The following is a 14,453-nucleotide window of genomic DNA, read 5'->3' as shown; positions in this document are numbered from 1 at the left end:
TCTCCCAGGCAGTGGGCTTTCTTGTTGTTTTGTTGATGGTTTCTTTTCCTGTGCAGAAGCTTTTTATTTTGATGTAGTCCCATTTGTTTATTTTCTCTTTAGTTTCCAATGCCCTAGAAGCAGTATCAGTGAAGAAATTGCTTCGGCATATGTCTGAGATTTTGTTGCCTTTGGATTCCTCTAGTATTTTTATGGTTTCCTGTCTTACATTTAAGTTCTTTATCCATTTTGAGTTTATTTTTGTGTATGGTGTAAGTTGGTGGTCTAGTTTCATTTTTTTGCATGTATCTGTCCAATTTTCCCAACACCATTTATTGAAGAGACTGTCTTGACTCCATTGTATGTTCTTGCCTCCTTTGTCAAATATTAATTGAGTGTATTGGTTGGGGCTGATTTCTGGGCTCTCTATTCTATTCCATTGATCTGTATGTCTGTTCTTGTGCCAGTACCAGGCAGTTTTGAGAACAGTGGCTTTGTAATACAGCTTGATATCTGGTATTGAGATCCCACCTACTTTGTTCTTTCTCAGGATCGCTGCAGCTATTCGGGCAAGGTACAAGTTTTGACATGGGTTTCATGCTTGGCTTGTGAAAAGCAATCCTGTTGAACAATCCTGTTATCTCAATAAGAAAACATAATAAAGTTTCAGCTACCTGTAGAGTTCTTCCTTGCTTTGGACTTAAAATACACTTGGATGTTGCTCGGCATTAAAAAAATGTGGAATTGCAACAATTTCTCCATGTTTCAGGTATCTATTGCTTCATAATAAACCACAGCTACGCAGATCACTATTTCCAGCCTGAGGGCTGCCATTACTCTGTATGCTGATGTGCCTCTGAGTGTTGAAGTTTGTTCCAAAGCTCTTTATGTTTAACTTTTGAAAAAAGTTTATAGACTCATAAGAAATTGCAAAAATAGTACAGAGAGGTCCTACGTGCTCATCACCCAGTTTCCCCTGATGGGGATATCTTATATAACTTAGAGTACATTGCCAAAACCAGGAAATCAACTGGCACAATATAATTAACTAGACTACAGATATTAACTCTGATTTTACCTTTTTTGCATGCACTTGTTTATTTTTTTATGTTTGTAGATCATCCAATGGCATTTTATCACATGTATATATTTGTATAACCAGCACCACAATCAAGATACGGAAGTGTTCCGTCACCACAAAGATCTCCCAGCTATCCCTTTATAGTCACAATTTTTATTGGGGCAACTTCTCTCAGCTTCTTTCCTTATTCTTATTTTTTTTTCTGGTTGTAGATGCTAAGCAGAACCATTGTTGGCTGCCTGTCTATTTTGCCTTCTAAGTATGCCACAACACCCTACACAGCAAGCCCCCATTGGCTCCTCTTCTGATTTAAAGTATTGTCAGTCATTATGGTGCATGCAAGGCCCTGGTTTCTGGAAGTTAATTGCTGCCACCTCGCCTCTATTACTTCAAGGTTCCATGATCCTGTGGACATTAATGAGCCCAGCTCTGTGATCACTTCTCTTATCGCTAGCCCTAGCCAGCAGATGAGAGCCACTACTGAATTTCTTAGTAATCCTGCTGCCCCTTTCACCAGTACATTACTGATGGCTTTGGTGAACAAAGAGTTTTCTGGGCCTTCCATGGAACATAATCTGATAGTGTTTCTGACCTCACATGATATATCCATTCCAACATGTCCAATTCCTTCAGCCCCCTTATTCCTTTCTCCACCATCCTCCAGGCAATGTAGGCATTTCCACTTTACACAGCGTGGCCTATGCCACCCTAGCAGTGAGTTTACTGAATCCCAAAATGTTAAATCCATCTCCCAAGAAAGTAGTCTCAAATTGATAAAGTCTTGCTTCTTCAATGCTATGTTCTAGCTTCCATGATCAAGTACCTTAAAATCCACCTGGCTCATTCCACTATGTGTTAGCTAATTCTTGCAGCTCCTTCAGTATGTAATCTACTTCCTTCCTTATTAGGTCCAGCATATCTCCAGTTGGATGCTGGGATTTAATCCAGGTTATTAGCCTGGCAGCTAGGAGAAAATATTAGGGCAGCTCCTGAAAGGGAAGCCATTTGCTTTGTGGGGTGAAGCCTCACTGGCATCTTCTAGCATGAGAGAAGTGCCAGCTCTTACTAGGGAAGGGTTGGTTACCTCTGCAATTTATGTGAGTCCAAGGAAATCTACAGAGCCATCATCTTAGGAGTATCAACCAAGATGTCACCATTCTATTTTTTAGGTCTCAGGTTTTTTCAACCAAAGCTCCGACTTTAGTGTGACAGACTTGCCTGAGATGAGCATTTAACTGTCTTGAGGCTCTTACTATCAAATCCTGAGTCTGCTTTATTGATGTGTCTGCTCTTCTCCTGAAGGAGAAAGGGGCATCTTTATAAGCTAGCAACAAGATTCTCTGGCTCTTATACTTAGTTATTATATTTATAGTTGCTTGTTAATAGCCCTCAATCTCATTATCCCTTTGTAGGACATAAATACAAATTAGTAATAATCAGGCAACCTTACTGACCTATCTTTCAAATGCCAGAATCATCATATCTGCAAGGGTATTCACTTCTACTGGGCATTTCCCCAGGTCACTACTGGTGAAATCTTCAGCATCTGGGTCACCATCTTGTGAAAAGGGATATCTGTTCCCATCTACAACTCAAAATGACATCCACTTTGTTCAGCAGTTGGAGAGTATTCTGGTCCCCAAACTCTCCCTGATAATTTGGTTTCTTGGATCTCATCAACAGTACAATTCATGCCTATTCAAAATCTCCAAGAAGCAGATGCCAAGATGGGATTGGATGTGCAAGAAATTTATAGGGAGAAATGGCTATGGGTTATAAAGAGGAAGAAGCAGAAATAGGCTGAGAGAGCCTTCAGACTATGATCCAGGTCTGACATTGTGAAAGGAGAGGGGGAAGAAAGAAGGATTGATTAGAAAGAGTCCTAGCCTGTAGCACAGTTCAAAGAAAGTTTGAGCCAGGTACATGGCTTCGAGGAACATTGTGTCCCACAAGGATGGATCAGCATTAGTATTTGCACCATGTTCAGTCAATGGCTGCTGGTAGCCTGAGGAAAGCATAGTCTTGGCACAAAAATGGTGGTGGACCAAGTCGGGTAGAAACTGGGGCTATTAGCCAATTATTTTTCTTGTAGCAAGAGATCTCAGTGGTACATTTTTATGTCCATTACAGATGGCATTCTAAGAGTAAGTCTTGCATTTGTCTCTGGTTTTAACCCTCCAGGGAAAGGGTTGAGGACTTCTGCCTATGCCTCTTTAACTGCAATGCATGGATATACCAGGGCCTATTATCCTACTTGCATACATTCAGTATGAACTTACACATTATTGAGAATGGATCCCTCATCCTCCACACCTCACTCAAGTTTGGGAACAGGAATGGAACCTGACAATGTGCCATGACTAATTCTCAATTAATTCTCAGGCTTTCTCTTTGGCATGAGTAGAGCTCTGACCTGGACTTTATCATATAGCTGATAGTTTTACATTTTAAAACCTCAAATAAACTATTGTAACTCTTTGCCAAATTGTGTGTTATATCTGACTCCCACTCTTGGACCCCCAGTGTATTAAGGCCTACACAAAACTTGTCAGGCCTTAATATGTATGGTTTTTGCTTCCTCAGGCTAGTCAACCTAAAGGGGAAGGGTTTAGCCAAACTAGACACTTAGGCAGTTCAACCTTTCAACCTGATTCATTCTCTCTACAATGTCCACAGGGTTGGGGATGTTAGATATGTGTGACTGCTCATTCATATCTGTGAGGTTTTCTATTTTCCATGTCATTTCCTAGTTGGAAGTATCCATCTTGCCTTAGCAGCAAAATATTTTAATTGGATGGTTCCCATTGATGGGGACATCTTCCTACATAATTGGAATGACCTCAGTTCAACAAGAGTAGCTGTAAACTACCACTGAGAAGAGTCAACCTTGAGCAGTGTTTTTCAAAGTTTACCTAAAGTTATGCCCTCAACTAGAAGTCTTCTGAAAAAAAAATTCTTAGAGTGATTGGTTTAGAATCATTGCAGGGAGCATTCTAGGCAAGTAGAAAACTAGTCCTCCCCTTTAACATTTACTTCTTTCCACCATCCAATATATGTGACAGCATCATGGTTTCAGGTATACTAAAATGTTTCTTGTCTTAGATCCTGTCAGGGGTTGAAGCCTTACTCCCAAGTATCTGTGAAAGTAACCTTATTTGAAAATAGGCTCTTTGCAGATGTGGTCATTAGGGTGGCCACTTAATCCAATATGACTGCTCTCCTTATAAGAATAGAAGAGACACAGAGACAGAGTCACATAGAGAGAATGCCATGTAACAACAAAGGCACAGATTGGAGTGATGTGTCTACAAGCCAGGAATGCTAAGGATTGCCAGCAACACCAGAAGCTAAGAGAAAGGCATGAAACAGATTCTCCCCTAGTGCCCTCAGAGAAAGCATGGCACTTCAGACACCTTGATTTTAAACATCTATCCTCCAGAACTAAGACAGAACAAATTTCTGTTGTTTGAAACCATCCAGTTTGTGGCAATTCATTATTGTAGTCCTGGGAGACTAATACAGATCCCTATGCTGAATTAGGTTAGTTATGACAGGAGTTTCCTGACATATAAAAGGGAAACTTGGGACCTACCCATCAGAGAGGGATGTTCCTGGCCCTCCTTCAAGTTGTATTGGCTGGGAACAAAAATGTAGAGAAGAGGATCCAGCTCAGGTTTCTGGTTCTAAAGTCTTAATAGTTTAGAGTCTTATTGCACGATTTGGCCAAGGCATCCAATGTCCGCAATTCTTATTTCTCCACCTACTTTATACTTTGGGCCCCTAGCAAAATGAAAATAATAATAAATAAAAAATAATGTTTATAAGAGCTATTGCTTGTTATGAGTCATTTTACATTTACAGAGTCACCACTCACAACAATGCTAAAATGGAGTAATTGTTATTGCTATATCTATTTTTACAGATGAAAAAATTAAAACACAGAGATGTTAAATAATCTGCCCAAGTTCTCATAGCTAGGAAGTGGCAGAGATAGGATTTGAATACTGGCAATGATGGCTTCAGAGTCTGTACACCTAACTTATGTCAGAATTCCTTCTTCTCTAATAGGAAGAATAGCATAGGTGTGCCAAATAGAGTTCATCAAATACTGGATATTCCACTGGCCCATGTCTCTAAGAAGAGGTAAATACTATTGGTTTGTTGCAGGGACTCACCATCCCTAAGCCTTTAGTTCACCACCAAAAGTTTGTTTTCTAGATGGTTTCTAGAAAGTATTCAGCTCCAACTATTTTGTTCTGACTTTCTAGTTCTTTTGGTTATACTAATTGGAAAGTCATATAATCTTTCCATATTTCACATTATAGGATCCAAGTGCTGAATTTTCAAGTTTTTTTTTTTTTTTTTTAATTCTCACTTCAGGATATTTTCCCATTGATTTTTAGAGAGAGTAGAAGAGAGAGGGAAAGACAAAGAAATATTGATGTGAGAGAAACACATCAATTGGTTGCTTCCTGTACATTCCCCGACCAGGACCCAGGCCTGGGAGAAGCCTACAACTGAGGTACCTGCCCTTTACTAGAATCGAACCCAGGACCCTTTGGTTCATAGGCCAACGCTCTATCCATTGAGGAAAACTGGCCATAGGGCTCAATTGTTTTTTGAGTGTTTGTTGTTATTACTGGGGCTGGGAAACCCAGGGGTTCCATACTAATTGAATGGTATGACTATCCAGCATCTAGCCTTTGTGATGACCAGCAAAATATCTTCCTCATGATTCTCATGAGGATACCTCTCTCTCTCTCTCTCTCTCTCTCTCTCTCTCTCTCTCTCTCTCCCTCTCCTCTCTCCTCTCTCCTTTCTCCTCTCTCCTCTCTCCTCTCTCCTCTCTCTCCCTCCTCCCATTGCCTTCTAATTGACTCAATTCCTAAATGCTCCCTGTATGTTTTCTCATCTCCTTCTATATATCCCCATATCAACTGTCTGAGCAAAGCCTCCTACAGCTGCCTCTTCTCTCCAGTGTTTTGTTGCCCCTTACCTTAGCTCACCTCCATTAGCCATTTGGAAAACTTTTCAGTTCTTATGACATTTTCATGGCCTTGAAAATATTGTTGGACTTCAAGATTTTCAATGATAAATGGCTATCACACTTCAGGGTGGGTGGATGGCTGAGCAGGGTAGGTTGTTTTTTGTTGTTTTTTTGGTTGCCCCAGGCTGCTTTGTCCCAGCTCCTTCTTGTAGGTTTATTTTATGCCTTGCAAATCATCTTTCTTGTTTGAGTCATCTTAACAGCCTCATGTGCAGACTTGCCCTCTTAGTAAAGGTCAAATGGCGGTGGGTGCACCATAATGATAGGGGCTTGTCCCTTGCATTGGCATGCCTCAAATACCTCATCACTTTCAGACAGATTCTTTCTATTTACTTCTTAAAACAGAGTCCTCAGTGAGTCACTGTGACTATCTTTCCATCTTTCCACAGTTTTCCATTTGTTAGAGCTGTTGCCCTTTAACCTTTAGGACTGAAACTAACTGGCCTGCCACTTTCATCTGTCCACAGAAAAATAGGTCAGCACTGTACCACACATTTTTTAGATTGTCACTGCTTCTTCTTTCCACTTCTTGAAAAGGGAAAACTGTCACAAATGCTGGTAATCTCCTTCTTTTTGTTTTTAACCTTACTGGCTTCCTGCTGCTGCACTAGGGATAACATGGTTTTCACCCAAGAGAATATAGTTCCAGAATCTTCTGCCCCTTCCTCCACAATCTTTCTTAATTCTTAAGTAAAGTGAGCTTATACTAGGAACAAATCTTTCTTAAGAAACCCCATCCCAGTTGATAAATCCACTCTTAGTAAAATACTCTCCAAAAATCCCCCAGGATGGTGGATTCCCTCCATGTCACATTTATTGGTAGCAGATTTTTTCTGCCATAGTTACAGTTCCCCAAATACATACTGACAATGTGAAGATATTAGAGGTCTTCACAATTACGTCAAAGGTCTTCCCAATATACAGAGGTGGGCAAAAGTAGACTTACAGTAGTTCATATGGAAAATAATACAATAATTAATAAATAATAATACAAGAATAAACTCTGTTTTATGTCCTCACAACTGTAAGCCTACTTTTGCCCCACCCTGTATTTGCTGACTTGAGGCCTGACTAATTATGATCTGCTGTCACTGTCATTTCTACTCAAAAATAATAATTTTTTGTTGAATGCAAACTGTAATTGAAAAACTAAAATAATTTTTAAAAGAATGAATTTATAACTAGAGAAATGAAATTCTTATTTTTTTTAAATAAGTCATAGGGGCCTATATGATGGTAGACAGAAAGCAAAGCACCTGAATCTTTTACTGCTTTCAACTCTAGGTTGTAAGATTCAGGTTAAACACCTTGCCTGAGCTCATCTACAGTGTGACTTCATCAAACCAGTTCCCCATTTCATCCCTCCCAGCAGGATGGCTCTTAGTGGCCAAGAAGAACATTGGCCAATCAGGCTCATTGTCCCAGCAGGACAACATATGGCGGCCAAGAAATAGCAGAGTCCCAGCCAGGATAGCTGACATGGGGGTTATATTTAATTTATACAAATCACTTTTTGTGAATAAAGAAGCATGTTCATATAGCATGGATTTCTTTTTATTTATACAGTTTGGGGTTTGTTCAGTTTCTTAAACCTATAGGTTTATGTCATTTGGGAAATTTTCAGCTGTTATTTCTTTGAATATTTTTTCAGCTCCACTTTTTAAATCCTCTCCTTTCCTAACTTTTATAAAATTGATTCTAGAGAGAGGAAGGGAGAAAGAGAAAAAAATCTATTGGTTGCCTCCTATCTGAGGGAATCAAGCCAGCCACCTTTTGGTGTACAGGACAACGTTCCAACCAACTGAGCCACACCTGACAGGGCCTCCCTTTCCTGACTTTGATGGCACAGATGCTCAATCTTTTGATTGGGAATAGAATAGTGAACATCTTACTCTCATGGAATTTACATTATAATAATTTTTATGTGTGTGTAATATTTAGTATATCGTGTGGTGATAGTGTTTTGATGAAAAATAAAGCAGAGATGGAATCTTATTGTATACAGAGGCTAAGGAAGGACTCTGTGACAAGGTGACATTTAAGCAGCAATCTAAAGAAGTAAGGGAGGAAATCATGAGAATTTCTAGGGGAAGAGCTTTCCAAGCAGAGGAAACAATAGGGGGATAGGCTTGGAAGTGGGAGCTAGCTTAGCTTATTCAAGGAGCAGCACTAGATCTAGTTTGTTTGAGGAAGGCTGAGTTAATAACAAGTGAGGTCTAAGAGACCAAGGCCAGATTTTGTAGGGCAGTGGCTCTCAACCTTCCTAATGCCGCGACCCTTTAATACAGTTCCTCATGTTGTGGTGACCCCCAACCATAAAATTATTTTCGTTGCTACTTCATAACTGTAATGTTGCTACTGTTATGAATCATAATGTAAATATCTGATATGCAGGATGTATTTTCATTGTTACACATTGAACATAATTAAAGCATAGTGATTAATCACAAAACAATCTGTAATTATATATGTGTTTTCTGATGGTCTTAGGCGACCCCTGTAAAAGGGTTGTTCAACCCCACAGGGGTCGCGACCCACAGGTTGAGAACCACTGCTGTAGGGCTTTAAAGGCCAGGAAAAGGACTTCGGACTTCACTAGGAGTAAAATAGAAAGCCTGTTATCACTTAGGAATGGTAGTGATACATATAACCGGAATGCAAATAACAAAGGCTCAAACAGGATGATGTTTCCAGTGTTATACTGATCCTAAGACACTATTGGCTGTAAGACACACCATTATTTTATGTACAACCAAGAAAGAAAAAGATGCTGTAAATATAATCATTAAACTGTTTTCCAATGATTTCAGAGATGTTGAAACATTACAAGATGTAAAATATGGCATTCTTCTCTCATGTAAGAATAGATCTAGAGGCAATCAGTTTTTTTACTATAAGATGGCTACTCACCTACAGCCATTAAATCTTCATTTCTGTGAGGAAGAAGGAGAAAATAGGAAAGGGAAAATGCCTTTTATTCTTCCATGTTAATTTGTAAAATTCCCTCCCTCCAAAAAAAGTCATTGGAATCTTTTTTGGCATTGCACTGGATGTGTAAGTCAACTAAGAGAGCACTGCCTGGTATCCAATATACAACTGCTAAAGTGTAGATCAATCTGTTTATTACAATCTCATTTCCATTTCATAAAAGGATACAGGTAAAAACATGTTTGTATTTGCTAGAAAATTTCTCAAAGGATACGTGAGAAACTATTAACAAGTGGTTATTTTAGGGGAATAGAACTGGGTGTGATTGGCAGGGGAGAGAAGAGGTTTAACTTTTCATATTGTGCCCTCTTATATACCATTTTTAAAACCACAAATATTATACACATTACTTTTATAATAAATATAAACCAGCAACCTTAAAAGTGGAGTGTGCCCCCCCCAAAAAAAAGTGGAGTGTGCATTACCTAGGGGGTACAGGAAGACTTTCCACAAGGTACATAAAGCACGTAGAGTTTTAAGGGGATCAATGTCTACATCCTCAAGTTTTGTATTTTATATTTTCTAAAAAATTGATCTGCCAGAAAACACAATTGTGGTGGAGGAATCAAGCTGGCTCTCTATTTTCCATCTCCCTTTTCAAAACAGTCCTTTTTGCACTTTCAATAGAAAAGCATATCTTGTACTCATCTCAACTGTTTCCTGCGTGCACTGCCCTGCAGTGTAAAATCCTCAGGGTGTCAGAGAGACAGTTCCAAACATTGCTGTCAATGATGAAGAAATAAATTTCTCTAACAACTGAATGGGGGGGGGGTGTCAAATCCTCTTGCAATTTAGATGGCTTCCAATAAAATGGAAGGAGAACCCCATGTTGCTGTCAGCTGATAAATCATGAAAATTTTTTTGAAGAAATACCATATTATAATATTTCCCTAAAATATCTGCAAAGGAATTCAAAGACTTGAGTGACATTGCTAAAACAAAATGTCCATTCCCATTGATTTATTTATATAAATCAGGTTTCTGTGTGCTATCGTTTAACAAAGCAAAAAGTAGGAAGAGTATTGATGCTGAATCTTGCCTAATTCTAACAATAGGCAATATTTATCCATGGATACACCCACTAAATTAAAACAAAGACTTATCTATCTCTGGTAATTCTTTTTCTTTGATGTTTAACAATTACCTTTGAAATTTTGTAACATATTTACAATATTTCGATCCATTATATTCTAATACTAATTGTCATGATAACACAAGCAAAAATAAAAATTTATTTGTTTATTTTAGAGAGAGGAAGTGGGAGAGAGAAACATCAATCACTTGCTACCCCCCCACCCCTCCCGGACATGCCCTGGCTGGGAATCGAACCCACTACCTTTTGGTGTACAGGATGACACTCCAACCAACTGAGCCACACTAGCCAGGGCAAGCAAGAGTAAATTTTTAAACAGCACTTACTTAGAGCTTTAGGATCACAGGAACATTAAAAAGAATTTAAATAGCAAAAAAATTTATATGTATATTTTGCTGCAGGGAAATAGGATAATCAATAAAATAATTTCAAGTAAAAAATATATATTATTGGGACAAAATTCTGTTATAATAGAATGGAATTAAGAACTCAGGGAGAAAAGGAAAAACATACAACTTCCAACTATCAAAGAAGAGCTTAACTATGAATTTTTAAAACAGATGATGGTGGCTCTCAAATCATTAAGGTATTTAGGTTTCATGTGAAATTGTGATGTAACAGTTTTGTGAATGTCAATATTTTTCAGAGATCACATTATTTCCAGTTAACTGACATTTTTGATGCAAAATTTTAGATGTCTCAATGTGTAGAGCACAATGTTAATATATATATTTTTATAAATAATTTAAATGTTTTTATTAATTTTAGAGAGAGAGGAAGAGAGATAGAAACATCAGTGATGAGAATCATTGATCAGCTGTCTCCTGCACGCCCCTTACTGAGGATCAAGCCCACAACCAGGTCATGTGCCCTGACAGTGGACTGAACTGGTAAACTCTTGGTTCATGGGTTGACCCTCAGTCACTGAGCCACACTGGCAGAGCTAAAAAATATTTAGAGTATTTTTATATAAGCCAGTAGTTTTATACAAACATACAAAACAAACATTCAAGGGAGTATAATATACTCTTTTGCCACCTTGTGGTCAGAGTTGTATTCAATCTCAGGTGCTGTGACTGTAATGAGGAGGGGTCCCGCCTTAGGTCAGCCCCTTCTGCTAGCCTTGGGTTGAGTCTTTGTGAGATAGAGATGGTTTCCATTTGCCCAGGACTGACTCCAGACCAATTTAAGCACTAGGCATCAAAAAGATTGTTAGATAATGTTCCAGGATTAGTAGATCTACTTTCTCAGAATGAAAAAGTATAAAGGATCAAAAAAAGCAACCAATTGAATCCAACACCCATTTTTGATAAAAACTCTCAGCAAGGTGGGAATAGAAGGATCATACCTCAACATAATAAAAGCCATATATATGACAAACCCACAGCCAACATCATACTCAATGGGCAAAAACTAAAACCATTTCCCCTAATAACAGGAAAAAGACAGGGATGCCCACTCTCACCACTCCTGTTCAACATAGTACTGGAAGTATTAGCCATTGCAATTAGACAAGAAGAAGAAATAAAAGAGAACCAAATTGGAAAAGAAGAAGTAAAACTGTCCTTATTCGCAGATGACATGATATTGTACATAAAAAACCCCTAAAGACTCCATCAAAAAACTATTAGACTTAATAAATGAATTTGGCAATGTAGCAGGATACAAAATCAATGCCAAGAAATCAATGGCATTTCTATACACCAATAGTGAACTTACAGAAAGAGAAACTAAAAAAGCAATCCCATTTACCATCACACCAAAAAAATTAAGCTACCTAGGAATAAACTTAACTAAGGGGGTAAAAGACCTCTACTCAGAAAACTACAGGACGTTGAAAAAAGAGATAGAGGAAGACATAAACAGATGGAAGAACATACCATGTTCATGGATTGGTAGAATCAACATCAGTAAAATATCCATACTACCCAGAGCAATCTATAAATTCAACGCACTTCCCATTAAAATACCAACAGCATATTTCATAGACCTAGAACGAACTCTCCAAAAATTCATCTGGAATAAAAAAAGACCCCAAATAGCTGCAGCAATCCTGAGAAAGAACAAAGCAGGTGGGATCTCAATACCTGATATCAAGCTGTATTACAAAGCCACTGTTCTCAAAACTGCCTGGTACTGGCACAAGAACAGACATATAGATCAATGGAATAGAATAGAGAACCCAGAAATCGACCTGAACCAATATGCTCAATTAATATTTGACAAAGGAGGCAAGAACATACAATGGAGTCAAGACAGTCTCTTCAATAAATGGTGTTGGGAAAATTGGACAGATACATGCAAAAAAATGAAACTAGACCACCAACTTACACCATACACAAAAATAAACTCAAAATGGATAAAGAACTTAAATGTACGACGGAAAAGCATAAAGATACTAGAGGAATCCAAAGGCAACAAAATCTCAGACATATGCCAAAGCAATTTCTTCACTGATACAGCTCCTAGGACATTGGAAACTAAAGAGAAAATAAATAAATGGGACTACATCAAAATAAAAAGCTTCTGCACAGCAAAAGACACCATCAACAAAACAACAAGAAAGCCCACTGCCTAGGATAACATATTAGCCAATGTTATCACTGATAAGGGTTTAATCTCCAACATTTATAGGGAACTCATACAACTTAACAAAAGGAAGATAAACAATCCAATCAAAAAATGGGCAAAGGACCTAAATGGACACTTTTCAAAAGAGGACATTCAGAAAGCCAAGAGACATATGAAAACATGTTCAAAGTCACTAATCATCCGAGAGATGCAAATCAAAACAACAATGAGGTATCATCTCACACCTGTCAGAATGGCTATCATCAACAAATCAACAAACGACAAGTGCTGGAGAGGATGTGGAGAAAAAGGAACACTCGTGCACTGCTGGTGGGAATACAGACTGGTGCAGCCACTGTGGAAGATAGTATGGAGTGTCCTCAAAAAGTTAAAAATGGAGCTCCCATTTTACCCAGTGATCCCACTTCTAGGAATATATCCCAAGAAACCAGAAACACCAGTCAGAAAGGATATATGCACCCCTATGTTCATAGCAGCACAATTTACCATAGCGAAGATCTGGAAACAGCCTAAGTGCCCATTAGCAGATGAATGGATTAGAAAACTGTGGTACATCTACACGATGGAATACTATGCTGCTCTAAAAAGGAAGGAACTCTTACCATTTGCAACGGCATGGATGGAACTGGAGAGCATTATGCTAAGTGAAATAAGCCAGTCAATGAAGGAAAAATACATGATCTCACTCATTTATGGATAATAGAGACCATTATAAACTTATGAACAAAAATAGATACAGAGGCAGAGCAGCATCGAACAGACTGTCAAACTACAGCGGGAAGGCCGGTGAGGATTGGGGGGCGGGAGGGGGGGTAAGAGATGAGGACTTGTATGCATGCATATGAGCATAACCAATGGTCATAAGACACTGTGGGGTAGGGGAGGCCGGGGGAATTTTAAGGGGGAGAAAAAAAGGAGACATATGTAATACTCTTTGTAATACTTTAAGCAATAAAACAAAAATTTTTTAAAAATCAACCAATTGTTTAAATCAGGGGTTCTCAAACTTTTTAATCAGGGGGCCAGTTCACTGTCCCTCAGACCATTGGAGGGCCAGACTATAGTTTAAAAAAAAAAAAACTATGAACAAATTCCTATGCACACTGCACATATCTTATTTTGAAGTAAAAAAACAAAACGGGAACAAATACAATATTTGTATTTGCATGTGGCCCGCAGGCCATAGTTTGAGGACCCCTGGTTTAAATAACCATTATTCTTGAAATTATATTCATGACTCACATATCTTTATTTTTATTATTATTTTTTATTGATTTCAGAGAGGAAGGGAGAGGGAGAGAGAGAATCACTGATCAGCTATCGCCTGCAACCCCTCCTGGGGATTGAGTCCACAACCCAGGCATGTGTCTGACTGGGAATCAAACTGTGACTTCCTGGTTCATAGGTTGATGCTCAGGCACTGAGCCACACTGGCCGGGCTCACATATCTTTAAGATCCAGTTCATTAACAAATTGTACAGAAACTTACAGAATTGTCCAGTCAATTATATACCATATATACTGGTATTTGTCTCCCTGATTATATTATATTGTGCCCTTTTAGAAACTATCAAACTTATTTTCTTCAAATCAAGAACCATCTATCTATCTATCCTATCTACTAATAGACAAACATGGTAATTAACCATACCTCTGCTACACTTCCCATTGGC

This window comes from Myotis nattereri (assembly GCF_964212035.1).
Source record: "Myotis nattereri genome assembly, chromosome: X".
NCBI classification, from domain to species: Eukaryota; Metazoa; Chordata; class Mammalia; order Chiroptera; family Vespertilionidae; genus Myotis; species Myotis nattereri.
The sequence above is the reverse complement of the archived record's forward strand: the minus strand, read 5'-3'. Positions refer to the sequence as shown.